The sequence below is a fragment of the Plecotus auritus genome (assembly GCF_963455305.1).
Source record: "Plecotus auritus genome assembly, chromosome: X".
Taxonomy (NCBI): Eukaryota; Metazoa; Chordata; class Mammalia; order Chiroptera; family Vespertilionidae; genus Plecotus; species Plecotus auritus.
Window position 1 is genome coordinate 51,430,370 of NC_137784.1, and position 13,834 is coordinate 51,444,203.

Sequence of the window (13,834 nt, forward strand, 5' to 3'; positions counted from 1 at the left end):
TACCATATGATTTCACTTATATGTGGAATCTAATGAGTAATATAAACTAACAAACAAGGTCTTTTTCTTCCCCTCCTTTTCCACCTTCTCCTTCTCCTGTCCCTCCTCCTCCTCTTCCTTCTTCTTCTTCAAAAAGACCCATCAACATTTTATATAATACTGGTTTGGTGGTGATAAACTCATTTAGCTTTATATGTACTTTGACTCTAAATTATAGCTTTGCTGAGTAGAATAAACTTGGTTCTAGGTCTTTGCTTTTCATCACTTTGAATATTCCTTGCCACTCCCTTCTGGCCTGCAAAGTTTCTGTTGAGAAATCAGCTGACAGTCTTATGGGAACTCCTTCATAGCTCCCTAACTATTTTTATCTGCTGCTTTTAGGGTTCTGTCTTTGTCTTTAAACTTTGGCATTTTAATTATGATGTGACTTGCTGTGGGCCTCTTTGGGTTCATCTTGTTTGGGACTCTCTGTGCTTCCTGGACTTGTATGTCTATTTTCTTCACAATGTTAGAGAAGTTTTCTGTCATTATTTTTTCAAATAGGTTTGCAATATATACTCTCTTTATATCTTCTCCTTTCAGCACTCCCATGATGCAAACGTTGGTACACTTGAAATTGTACCAGAGGCTTTTTACACTATCCTCAGATTTTCTGATTCTTCTTTCTTTTTGCTGTTTTGATTGGGTATTTTTTGCTTCTTAATATTCCAAATCGCCAATTCGACTCTCAGCTTCATCTACTCTAATGTTGATTTTCTGTAAATTATTTTTCATTTCAGTTAGTGTATCTTTCACTTATCACTGGTCCTTTTTATTCTGTTGAAGTTGTCACTAAGTTCATTGAGCATCTTTATAACCAGTGTTTTCATTGGTTGGTTGGTTTGTTTGTTTTATAACCAGTGTTTTGAACTCAGTGTTTAGTAGATTGCTTGTCTCTCCATTTTATTTAGTTTTCTTTTTCTGGAGTTTTGTTCCATTATTTCATTTGGGACATATTTATTTGTCTCCTCATTTTGACTGCCTCCCTGTGTCTGTTCTAGACATTAGGTAGAGCAGCTACAACTCCCAGGCTTGTTAGAGTGGCCTAATGTAGTAGGTGTTCTGTAGGATCCTGTGGCATAGTCTCCCTGATCACCCATGCTGAGCGCCCTGCCACATGTGGGCTGTGTACACCCTCCTCTTGTAGTTGAGCCTTGATTGCTGTTGGCATGTCAATGGGAGGAGTTTACTCAGGCCAATCAGCTGCAAGTACTGGCTGTGACCACTAACCATCGACCTTCAACCACTGTGAAGGATCACTTGTGCAGGAGCCCACCCCACAGAGCAGGAATTATTTCATTAGAACTCTCTTTCCTGTTGAATCCACCCCTTGAATGTGTTGCTTGTGGAGGTAGTTTGGTGGTGGTGCTTTGATGTGGTCTAAAGCTGTCCACTGGATGCACTGGCTCTGGAGCCTCCAGGGAGGTGCAGGCCAAGGTCAACCACTGGCTTTGTTCTGCCTGAGGATACCCATTATGAGCTACAAAGTGATCTGAAGATGGCTGCTACTTATTTTGAGCTTGGAGGTGCTCAGGCAAGGCCAAGATGTGAACCAAGGCCAGCTACTGCTAGTGCCAGTAGAGGTCATGTAGCAAGAGGTATAGGGTTCACTGAGGCCAGGTGCTGCTTGTCTGAGAAATTTCCAGATATCTAAAGTTTCTAGTACTTTAGTTCTTAAACAAAATCTGAAATATGATTTAAGACAGGCCATTCATATGGAAAAGCTGCTGGAAACAGCTTGGGTGGGCCTGAAATTTGGGTGGGGAATAACCAAAGTGAGGCAAACAGTGTGAGTTTCATCTATGGCACCCATCTGCATGCTTTGTGGGGGGAGTGCTTACCTAAGGAACAATGGCCTCTGCCAGCACTTCTGTCTGCTGTGTGGCTGTGGTCCTTGATCCTCATGGGGCAACCTCTACAGCTGAGATATTCCTCTTAATTTTTATCCACCACATGTGAGTGTAGGAACAGCCCATTCCACATCTTCGCCCCTCCTACCAATCTTGATGTGGCTTCTTTAATTCCCTAGTTGTAGGATTTCCATTCAGCCAGATTTCAGGTGGTTCTGAATGATAGTTATGCTGTAGTTTAGTTGTAATTTTGATGTGGTTGCCTAATTCACCATCTTGACTCAAGTGTACTTCTTAAATGAACAATCTTGCCTAATTGGAATGTTTCCCATAAGGGCCATTGTGATTCTAGGTTATTTGTTTTAAAATTTTGTGATCGTCCCAGATATCTGAAACTTTTAGTACTTTAGTTCTTATACAAAATAAGCATGTATGCTGGGAGATGACGTGCTCAATTCTTTGAATATAAAGGATCTCATTTATATTAGCTAGGCCTTTGGGTTTCTCAGAGCCAAACTAATAACTAAGCTTTTTTTCACTTCTGAGATTCCCATTTAGCAATTAGCTTTACCTCATGTGCACATTAATAGCAACCAACAGTAACTGAGGAAACAAGACTGGACGCCAGCAGTAGCCAAAGAACTAAGGATCGGGGAATGTTTTGAAGAAGCATACCTCAAAAAATGGTGACTGTGTACTGATTCTAAACAAATGTAGCTGCCATCAGTAGATCCAAATTTGGAATCTGGGGTTCAGGTGTTACTATGGACTGGCCAATAGAAGGCTCTGTGCACAAGTCCAGCAATTCCCAGTGTGGACTAAACCAGCAAACATTAGTAAATTGAGACTACAGACTAGAAATGGTTAAAAGGATTACAAACAACTGGGTAATTTCAGACTGATCCAAAGGCTAGGAACTAGGGCTTCGGATGGAACTGTCTGTCACCTTCAGGATTATTACTAAGCCCCAATTCAAAGAAAGCATAGCTCAAAAACCAAGATGAACTCACCAATGGACTTCAGAAATGGTGAGAGAGACAGAGAACTCAAAAGAGTTTGTAGGCACCACACCTGTGTTTCTCACTGTACCCAAATACCATCAGAAGTTTGTTTCACCTATTTCATCTACCCTCTAACACTCCTTCCCTCTGACAGCTGTCTGTATGTTCTCTGTATCTATGAGGAGAACTGTTTTGTTGTTGTTGTTGATTAAATTCCACATGTAAGTGAAATCATATGGCACTTGTCTTTCTTGAACTGGCTTATTTCACTTAGAATAATAGTCTCCAGGTCCATCCATGCTATTGCAAAAGGTAATAAATCCTTTTTTATAGCCGAGTAGTATTCCATTGTGCAAATGTACCACAGACTTTTATCCACTCACCTACTAATGGGCACTTGAGCTTCTTTCAAATCTTGGCTATTGTAAATAGCACTGCAATGAACATATGGGTGCATACATTTTTTTCAAATCAGTGTTTTGGGTTTCTTTGGATATATTCCCAGAAGTAGAATCACCGAGTCATAAGGCAGTTCCATTTTTTAATTTATGGAGGAAACTCTATATACAGACACAGACAACTATATGGTGATTACCAGAGGGAAAGGGGAGTGGGAGCAGTTAGAAGAAGGTAAAGGGGGGATAAATGGTGATGGAAGGAAACTTGACTTTGGGTGGTGGGCACACAATGCATATACAAATGATATATCATAGAATTATACACTCGAATCCCATATAATTTTATTAATCACTGTCACCCAAAAAAGTGAATCAAATAAATAAATTAGATAAATTTTTAAAAAGAAGGTTGCTTCAAATACCACTGTTGCCAGCAATCTTTTAAAGAACAAAAATTCAACAGAGTAAATTTGAAGATCTAATTGGCTTCACTAGGTTATTCATGAATCGGAGAACATCCCATATAGCAAGTAGAGAGAAGCCTGAACAACTATACAATATGGAAGGCTTTTATAAAAAGAAACTGGTTGGGACAAGAAAGTTATTAGAAAAAGAAAATAAATGATTATTTCAGGCAAGGTTACCTTCCATTAGGGGAAGGTGGGGTTCTTTTCATGCAGATTATCTCAGCTTCTTTTGGGGGATGGAGAAGGCCCATGAGACAAATTACTTCATTGCTATTCCAGATCATAAAATTCCAGACCAACTAATTAAGATTACAATCCTGAAGGTTGAAACTAAAATTAGGTCAGGTATTGTGTCTAGGTTTGGTTTCGTGAGCTTTAGCACAAGTGGCTTCATTTGGGACCTGTGATTTTTCTCTTTAACAGTTGTCTGCTTAATCCTACCCAACCTGGATAAGTATATATAAATTCCTGCTATATATGAGGTTGCTCAAAGGTGTGGCATAAAGGTGGCATTACAAAAATTCATAGTTTGACTCATGATTCTCATGACAATACATTAATGTATCACATCCTTACCTTGCAGGTAAGACAAATAGGCTCAAAAAATAAAGAAGTGTGCATCAAATTACAATTAATCCTACATAATTTATTCAACACACATATTCACACAACTGGTAAGTAGTAAATCTGGGACAAAAATCTAGTTATGACTTGTTCAGCAATGTTATTTCATTAATTGATAAGTCCTCTAGTTTCCATTAGCCTAGAATACAGGGTGAGGCAAAAGTAGGTTTATAATTGTGAATATCCCAAACAGTTTATTCTTGAATTATTATTTATTAAATATTGTATTATTTCCATATAAACAACTGTAAACCTAGTTTTGCCCCACCATGTATATCCAACCTGACCCTTCCTCTCCATTGTCATAGCCACTGGCTTACTTATAGACTCATCATTTATATTCTATACTATTGCAATTACCCATTGCAAATGCCACCCAAGAGCTCTTGCCTCTCCAATCCATCCTTCACCTAAATTCAGTATCTATATCTAAAACAAATATAACCCTTTTATTTCGCCTTTTCAGTGTCTCCAAAGATTCCACTGTCTTTAATGAAGTCTGCGCTCAACATGACACATGAGACACTTCATGATACCACCCAGTTTCTTAGGCCAAAATCTTGGAGTCATCCTTCTTTTTCCCTCATCTTTCCTTTAACTCCATTCTCTTTCAGTAAATTCTGTCTCCAGGACCTCTAAAACATATCCTAAATCTGTGCACTTCAGAACACATTCTCACCACATTTATAGCTACCATCTGTAGCTGACCACCATATTCTCTGTTACTTGTACTACCGCAATAGCCTTCTAACTGTTTCATTTTTGATTCCCTGTGGCCTATTCTCTGCAAAAGAACCAAAGATTTTTAAAAAATATTTATTGTTGATATTGTTACACATTTCTCCCTTTACCCCCAATTGGCCCCCTCCACCCAGTCGTCACCCCACCCCAGGCCTTCACCACCCTATTGTACATGTCCATAGGCAATGCATATATGCATATAAGATCTTTGGTTAATCTCTTCCGACCCTTCCTCACCCCTTCCCTCTGAAATTCATCAGTCTTTTCCATGTTTCCTTGCCTCTAATCCATTTTATTCATCCGTTTATTTAGTTCATTAGATTCCTTGTTCATTTATTTTGATTTTAGATTCAATTATTGATAGATATGTATTTATTGCCATTTTATTGTTCATATGTTTTATTTCTAATAATAATAATAATAATAAATACCCTTCAACATTTATTGTAATACTGATTTGGTGGTGATGGACTCCTTTAGCTTTTTTGTGTCTATGAAGTTCTTTATCTGACCTTCAATTCTAAATGACACCTTTGCTGGGTAGAGTAATCTTGGTTGTAGGTCCTTCCTATTCATCACTTTGATTATTTCCTGACACTCCCTTCTGGCCTGCAAAACTTCTGTTGAGAAATCAGCTGACAGTCGTATGGCTGCTCCCTTATATGTAACTTCTTTTCTCTTGCTGCTTTTAAGATTTTCTCTTTGTCTTTCACGCTTGGCATTTTAATTATGATGTGACTTGCTGTGGGCCTCTTTGGGTTTCTCTTATTTGGGACTCTCTGCACTTCCTGGACTTGTAAGTCTATTTCTTTCACTAGGGAGGGGAAGTTTTCTCTCATTATTTTTTCAAATAAGTTTTCAATATCTTGCTCTCTCTCTTTTCTTTCAGGCACCCCCATAATGTGAATGTTGGTACACTTGAAATTGTCCCAGAGGCTCCTTACACTATCTTCATATATTTGGATTCTTTATCCTTTTTTATCTTCTGATTGGGTGTTTTTCTTCCTCATATTCCCAATTGTCAGTTTGAGTTTAGGAATCCTGTACTCTATTGTTGAATCCTTATAAATTAGTCTTTATTTCAGTCAGTGTTTGCTTAATTTCTGACTGGTACTTTATCTTGTCTTTGAAATTCTCACCAAGATCCTTGAAAGTCTCACTAAGTTCCTTGAAGCTCTCATTAACATCCTTCAGCAGCTGTAAAACCATTGTTTTGAACTCTGTGTCCAGTAGTTTGCTTGCTTCCATTTTATTTAGTTGTTTTCCTGGATATTTCTTCTGTTCGCTCATTTGTGACATATTTCTGCATGTTGGCTGCTTCCCTGTGTTTGTTTCTATGTGTTAGGTAGAGCTTCTATGTTTGATGGAATTGGTAAAGTGGCCTTGTGTATTAGGAATACTGTAGGATCCAGTGGCTCAGCCTCCCCAGTCACCTGAGCTGGGCACTTTTGGTGAGCCCCTCTGTGGGCCATGTGCACTCTCTTATTGTTGTTGAACCTTGATTGCTGTTGGTGTCACTGGGAGGAATTGACCTCCAGGCCAATTGGCTATGAGGACCAACTGAGACTACAGTGGAAGAGCTTCTGTGCAGGAGACACCTCTATGGAGCAGGACTTACTTCAGTGGGGTGTTGGTGCTCAAGTTTTCCCCTTGAGTGTGTCACTTGTGGATGTGTAGAGTTGTAATCTGGTATGGTCTGAAGCTGTCCACTGGGTGCACTGGCTCTGGGGCCCCTGGGAGGTGAGAGGTCAGACACTACCTGTGGCCACCCTGCAGGAACTACAGAGCAATCTGCAGATGGCTGCTACTTGTATTGGGCTTGGAAGTGCCCAGGTGAGGCCAATCTTTGAAGCAAAGCAGGCTGGTGCTAGTGCCAGATCTTGGGCCTCTTATTGATATGTATGGGGCATGCTGATGCCAGCTTCTGCTTGTTTGAGATATTTTAGAAAAGTTTGAAGCCTGAGCCAAGACAGGCCATTCATATGGAAAAGCCACTGTAAACAACTTGGGTGGGGCTGCAAATTGGATGGTATGAGGTCTCAGGGAATCACCAGAAGCAAATAGTGTGAGCCATGCTGATGGAAACTCAGATACAGATTCCAGTCAGCTCTACCATGGTGGGGGGAAGTCCCAGCGCTGGAACAATAACCTCTGCAAGCAGCCCCATCTGGGAGAAAGCTGTACCTGAGTTCCTGCCCTGATGCCAGACCATTCAGTCCCTCCCCCTATGTCCCTGGATCCCCCAAAGCCACTGCCCAGTGCTGGAACCTAGAGGGAGCGAGTCCAAGTAAGTTTATGCTTCAGCCCTTTAAGAGGAACTGCATGGGTCTCCAGCAGCTTCCGTGTCACTCAGCCACAATCACCACTGGCCCGCTATTATGGTGAATTCTCTTCCCAGCTCTGGAACCTTGGTCTTAGGGTCTGAAGTGGGACTGGACTCCTTGCTTCTCATGGGAGGCCTCTGCAGCCAAGATATCCTTCCCAATTAAAAGCAGGCTAACAGGGTGTCAGACCAGCCTAGTCGGTGCCTCTGCGCCCCCCTACCAGTCTCAATTTATTTTCTTCTTTACTTCTCTACTTGTAGGACTTCCATTCATCCACATTTCAGGCAGTTTTGAATGATTGTTATTCTGTATTTTAGTTGTAATTTTTATGTGGTTGTGGGAGAGAGTGAGTAATCGTTTTTACCTATGCTGCCATCGTGGTTCTGTCCTTCCAAAGTAGTCTTGTTAAAAAAACAAATCAGATTATACTATTCACCTGCTCAATATCTCCAATAATGTATTATATGATTAAAAGAAAGTTACATATAAGACTCTAAATAAACAGAAGGTGGTCAAAGATGAAGATGTAAGGGAATGTGTGGGGGTCTCACTCCTTTTATGAACACACTGAATGCACACCTATATTTAGAGAAATTCATTTGGAGTGACAACTGAAAAGCTTCTGTACAACAACAAAAACAGAGAAAACACAAAACAGATTGAGAAAACATGGGAGCCTCCAGATCTGGGGAAACCCATCAAGAACAGAGGATCTGGTTAGTGCTATTGTTTCAATTCTCCCTTCACTTAAATAGTTCAGGAAGGAGCTCTATCCAGGTGCTCTAGCTGACTTACAAGGTCACTGTAGTGTATTTCCAACTGCCTGTCTTGGAGTTAGCTCAAGCAGGAACAAGATGGTGCCATAGCAGACATGCACAGGCATTCCTCCACCCCATCTTGAGCTTGATCTAATGGGTCCAACAGGGTGCTGAGGCTTCCCTGCACAGGCCACCGCAGCACACACTCTCTGGGAAACCTCGCCTAGAGCAAAAAATGGAAACAGCAGGGAACTGCAGTATATGCACCCAGGGCATCCTTGCCCAGACTAAGAGGAAAACTGAAGGACACTGCAGCACTTTATAAACATTTATAGAACATTTCACCCCAAAACAATATAATACACATTTGTTGAAATGAACCTGCAACATTCTCCAAGATTAATCACATATTTGGCCACAAAACAAGCCTCGATAAATACAAGAAAATTTAAACCATATCAACTCTTTTTCTGACTACAGGATATGAAACTAGAAATTGACTATAAGAAGAAAACTAGAAAAATCTGGAACATGTGGAGATTAAACAACATTTTACTAAACAACCAATAGATCAAAGAGGAAATCAAATAGGAAATCCAAAAATACACTGCACAAATAAAAATGAAAACACAACTCCCCCAAATTTATGGGATGCAACAAAAGCAGTTCTAAGAGGAAAGTTTATAGCTATAAAGTCATAAATAAATAAACTACAAAAATCCCAAACAACTCTATTTTATACCTAAAGGAAATAGAAAAAGAACAAACAAAATCAAAAGTAAGTAGAAGAAAAAATAAAGATCAGAGTGGAAATAAAGGCTGAACTAAGGTATAAAAGATCAATGAAACTGGCAGCTGATTCTGTGAAAGAGTAAACAAAATTGGCAAACCTTTAGCCTGACTCATCAAGTACAAAAGAGTAAGCCCAAATAAATAATATATGAAAGAGATGTTACAACCAACACCACAGAAATAAAAATGCCATTAATAATACTATGAACAATTATAGGCCAACAAATTGAACAACCAGAGATGGATAAAACTCTAGAAACATAAAGCCTTCAAAGACTGCATTGAGAGAGAGAGAGAGAGAGAGAGAGAGAGAGAGAGAGAGAGAGAGAGAATCTGAAAAGACTGATTACTTGCAAAGAATCGAAGCAGTTAAAAAAACAACTTTGCCTCCAGATAAATTGTACCAAGCATTTGAAGATAAATTTACACCTATTAATCTCAAATTATTTTTTAATGAGGACACAGGAACACTTCCATACTTATTCTATGAAGCCAGCATTAGCTTGCCAAAACTGAAGACTCTACAAAAAAAGAAAAATGCAGGCCAAAGTCTTTGATGAACTTACATGCAAAAATTCCCCCCAAAATATTAGCATAGTGAATTCAACGATGCATTAAAAGAATTACACACTAGGATAAAGTGGAATTTATCCCAGCGGTGCAAGGATGGTTTAATATCTACAACTCAATTAACATGACACACAATATCAACAAAATCAAAGATAAAAATCATATGTAAGATTCTCAATTCAGAAAAATAATTTGACAAAATTCAATAACCATTTATGATAAAAATGCCCAGAAATGTGAGTATAGATGGAATTTACCTCAACAAAATAAAGATTATATATGACAAATCCACAGCTAACATCATACTCAATGTTGAAAAGCTGTAATATTTTCCTCTAAGGTCAGTAATAAGACAAGAATGCACATGCTCTCCATTATTATCTCTATAATAAAGAGCCAGGGTGTAACAACCTGTTGGGGTGCCGTAGCAACCCAGCACTGACTGCTGAGGGGGCTGCAAATCAGGGCCAGAGAGAGGCCTGAAGAGAGAAGCAGGGACTGATTGGTTGCCTCTATGGCAGCTTTTGACCAGCACTTGTCTCTCTTTTTCTCTCCCAGTCTGGCCAGCAGCCGCACCTCCATTTCTCTCCAGGACTCCACCAGGGCTGCTGATCAGCCCTGCCTTTGTGACCAGGCTCTGTTAATAGGCCCAGAGATGCTGACTGGCATGGAAACTGACCAATCAGAACCAAATCTGGGTGAAGTGTGAGGAACCAATGGCTGCCTAGGAGGCAGAGTTTTTGATGCTGACTGGCATAGAAACTGACCAATCATAACCAAATCTTGGGGCTTAGAGGTGTTTCTGTCCAGGGAGAGCAGTAGATCCTGAGGCCAGCTCCAGCAATGGCCTTCGCAAATCTACAGAAAGTGCTCATCATTGACAGCCTGGACCCTTACTGCCAGAAGATACTCCAAGATGGAAGGCTGCAGGTGGTGGAGAAGCAGAACCTGAGCAAAGAGGAGCTGATAGACAAGCTGCAGGACTGCAAAGGCCTTATCGTTCGGCCACCAAGGTGGCCGCAGATGTCATCAAGGCATCAGAGAAGCTCCAGGTGGTGGGCAGGGCCAGCACCGGCATGGACAACGTGGAACTGAAGGCCACCACGAGGAAGGGTATTCTGGTCATGAACATTCCCAATGGGAGCAGTCTGAGTGCTGCGGAGCTCACCTGTGGGATGATCATGTGTCTGGCCAGGCAGATTCCCCAGGCGATGGCTTCGATTAAGGATGGCAAATGGGACCCCAAGAAGTTCATGGGAACTGAGTTGAATGGAAAGACCCTGGGAATCCTTGGCCTGGGGAGGATCGGGAGAGAGGTGGCCATCCGGATGCAGTCCTTTGGGATTAAGACTGTAGGGTACGACCCCACCATCTCACCAGAGGTCTTGGCCTCCTTCAGCATTCAGCAGCTGCCCCTGGAGGAGATCTGGCCCTTCTGTGACTTCATCACTGTGCACACCCCTCTCCTGCCCTCCACGACAGGCCTGCTTAATGACAGCACCTTCGTCCTGTGCAAGAAGGACATGTGTGTGGTGAACTGTGCCTGTAGAGGGATCGTGGATGAGGGTGCCCTGCTCCAGGCCCTGCAGTTAGAGCAGTGAGCAGGCGCAGCGCTGGACGTGTTTATGGAGGAGCTGCCTAGGGACAGCACCTTGGTGGGCCACAAGAACATCATCAGCTGCCCCCACCTGGGTGCCAGCACCAAGGAGGCCCAGAGCCTCTGTGGACATGGTGAAGGGGAAAGCCCTCGCTGGGGTCGTGAATGCCCAGGCCCTTACCAGCGCCTTCTCTCCACACACCAAACCTTGGATTGGTCTGGCAGAAGCTCTGGGGACTCTGATGCAAGCCTGGGCAGCGTCCCCCAAAGGGACCATCCAGGTGCTAACACAGGACTTATCCCTGAAGAATGCTGGGAACTGCCTGAGCCCCGCAGTCATTGTTGGCCTCCTCAAAGATGCTTCTAATCATGCCGATGTGAACTTGGTGAACACCAAGCTGCTTGTGAAGGAGGCTGGCCTCAATGTAACCACCTCCCATAACTCCACTGTTCCAGGAGAGCAAGTATGCAGGGAAGGCCTCCTGAGCGTGGCCCTGGCAGGTGCCCCTACCAGGCTGTGGGCTTTGTCCAGGGCACCACACCTGTGCTGCAGGCACTCAACAGAGCTGCCTTCAGACCAGAAGTGCTTCTCCCCAGGGGTCTGCCCCTGCTCCTGTTCCGGGCTCAGCCCTCCAACCCTGCCATGCTGCCTACCATGATTGGGCAACTGGCAGAGGCAGGCATGCAGCTGCTGTCCTACCAGACCTCAGTGTTGTCCAATGGGGAGACCTGGCACATCATAGGCATGTCCTCCCTACTACCCAGCCTGGACATCTGGAAGCAGCATGTGACTGAGGCCTTTCAGTTTCATTTCTGACCTTGGGGCTCACCAGGACCAGCCTTGGGGGCTTTGTGATCAACATTGACAGGTCACATTCCCAAGGCTGACACCACTTATGTGGTCTGACCCCTGTAATAACCACTTAATAAACAGCCCACCCTCCCCCCCCACCAAAAAAAAAAGAACCAAAACTGGGTCAACTGTGAGGAGCCAATGGCTGCCTAGGAGGCAGAGCTTTTGACGCTGACTGGCAAAAAAACTGACCAATCAGAACCAAATCTGGGTCAACTGTGAGGAGCCAATGGTTGACTAGGGGGCAGAGCTTTTGACGCTGCCTGGCATAGAAACTGACCAATCAGAACCAAATTGGCTGGCAGAGGAGGCAGTTGGGGGCAAGATCAGGCTGGCAGGGGAGAGCAGTTGGGGGCAATATCAGGCTGGTAGAGGAGGGCAGTTAGGGGATATTAGGCAGGCAGGCAGAGGGGTTAGAAGCAATCAGGCAGGCAGAGGCAGTTAGGGGTGATCAGTCAGGCAGGCAGGTGAGCGGTTAAGAGCCAGCGGTCCCAGATTGTGAGAGGGATGTCCAACTGCCGGTTTAGGCCCGATCCCACAGAGTTCTGGTCACTGGCTTTTTATATATGTAGACTAGTGGCCCGGTGCAAGAAATTCGTGCATGGGGGGGTTCCCTCCATCCAGCCTGCACCCTCTCCAATCAGGAACTCCTCAGGGGATGTTAGACTGCCAGTTTAGGCCCGATCCCTTTGGCAGTTGGACATCCCCAATTGGAGAGGGTGCAGGCTGGGCGGAGGGAACCCCCCTCCCATGCACAAATTTTGTGCACCAGGCCACTAGTTCAATATAATATTGAAAGTTTGAGGCACACCAAAAAAGAAATAAGTGGCATCCAAATTGCAAAGAAACAAGTAAAAGTGTCATTATTTTCAGATGACATGAAAATATATATATATATATATATATATATATATATATATATATATATATATATATTTTCATGGGATATATATATATCCCATTAAAATATTAGAATAAATATTAGAATAAATCAGTTCAGCAATAGCAGGATATAAAATTAATATACAGAAATCTATTGCATTTGTATACACTAATAACAAATGATCAGGAGAAATTAATAAAACAATACCATTTACTTAAAATTGTATTGAATTTATTAGTGTGATATTGGATAATAAAATTATATCAGTTTCAGGTGTACAATTGTCTAATACATCATCTACAATTGTACAATTGCATCAAAAAGAATAAAATCCCTAGAAATAAGTTTAACCAAGGAGGTTAAAGACCTGCACTTGGAAAACCACAACACATGAAGAAAAAATTGAACAGGGCACAAATAAATGGAAATACATAGCATGCTCATGGATTGGGAGGGTCAATATCATTAAAATGCCCAAACTACCCAAAGCAATGTAGAGATTTAATGCAATCCCTATTAAAATATTTTCTTTAATTTTTTATTGATTTTTAGAGAGAGAGGAGGACAGAGAGATAGAGATAAAAACAATGATGCAAGAGAAACATCATCAATTGGCTGCCTCTTGTATGCCCCATTCTGGGGATTGAGCCCGCAACCTGGGAATGTGCCCTGACTGGGAATCAAACAGGTGACTTCTTGGTTCCTGGGTCGATGCTCAACCCCTTAACCACACCAGCCAGGCAATCCCTATTAAAATATTAATGACATTCTTCTCAGAACTAGAATAAGTAATCCTAAAATGTATGTAGAGCAGCAAAAGACCACAAATAGCAAAAGCAATCTTGATAAGGAAGAACAAATTTGGAGGTATTATGTCCCTTAATTTAAACTATATTACAAAGCTATAATAATCACAACAGTGTGGTACTGGCACAAA

At 42.0% G+C, this 13,834-nt stretch overlaps 1 pseudogene across 1 annotated transcript; it reads left to right on the plus strand.

The window, feature by feature from the left end:
- The first annotated feature begins 10,407 nt into the window (after window positions 1-10,407).
- LOC308239411 (D-3-phosphoglycerate dehydrogenase-like) lies at window positions 10,408-11,978 on the plus strand (annotated as a pseudogene). Its single transcript has one exon. The product of its transcript is annotated as a D-3-phosphoglycerate dehydrogenase-like (transcript).
- Window positions 11,979-13,834: the final 1,856 nt, after the last annotated feature.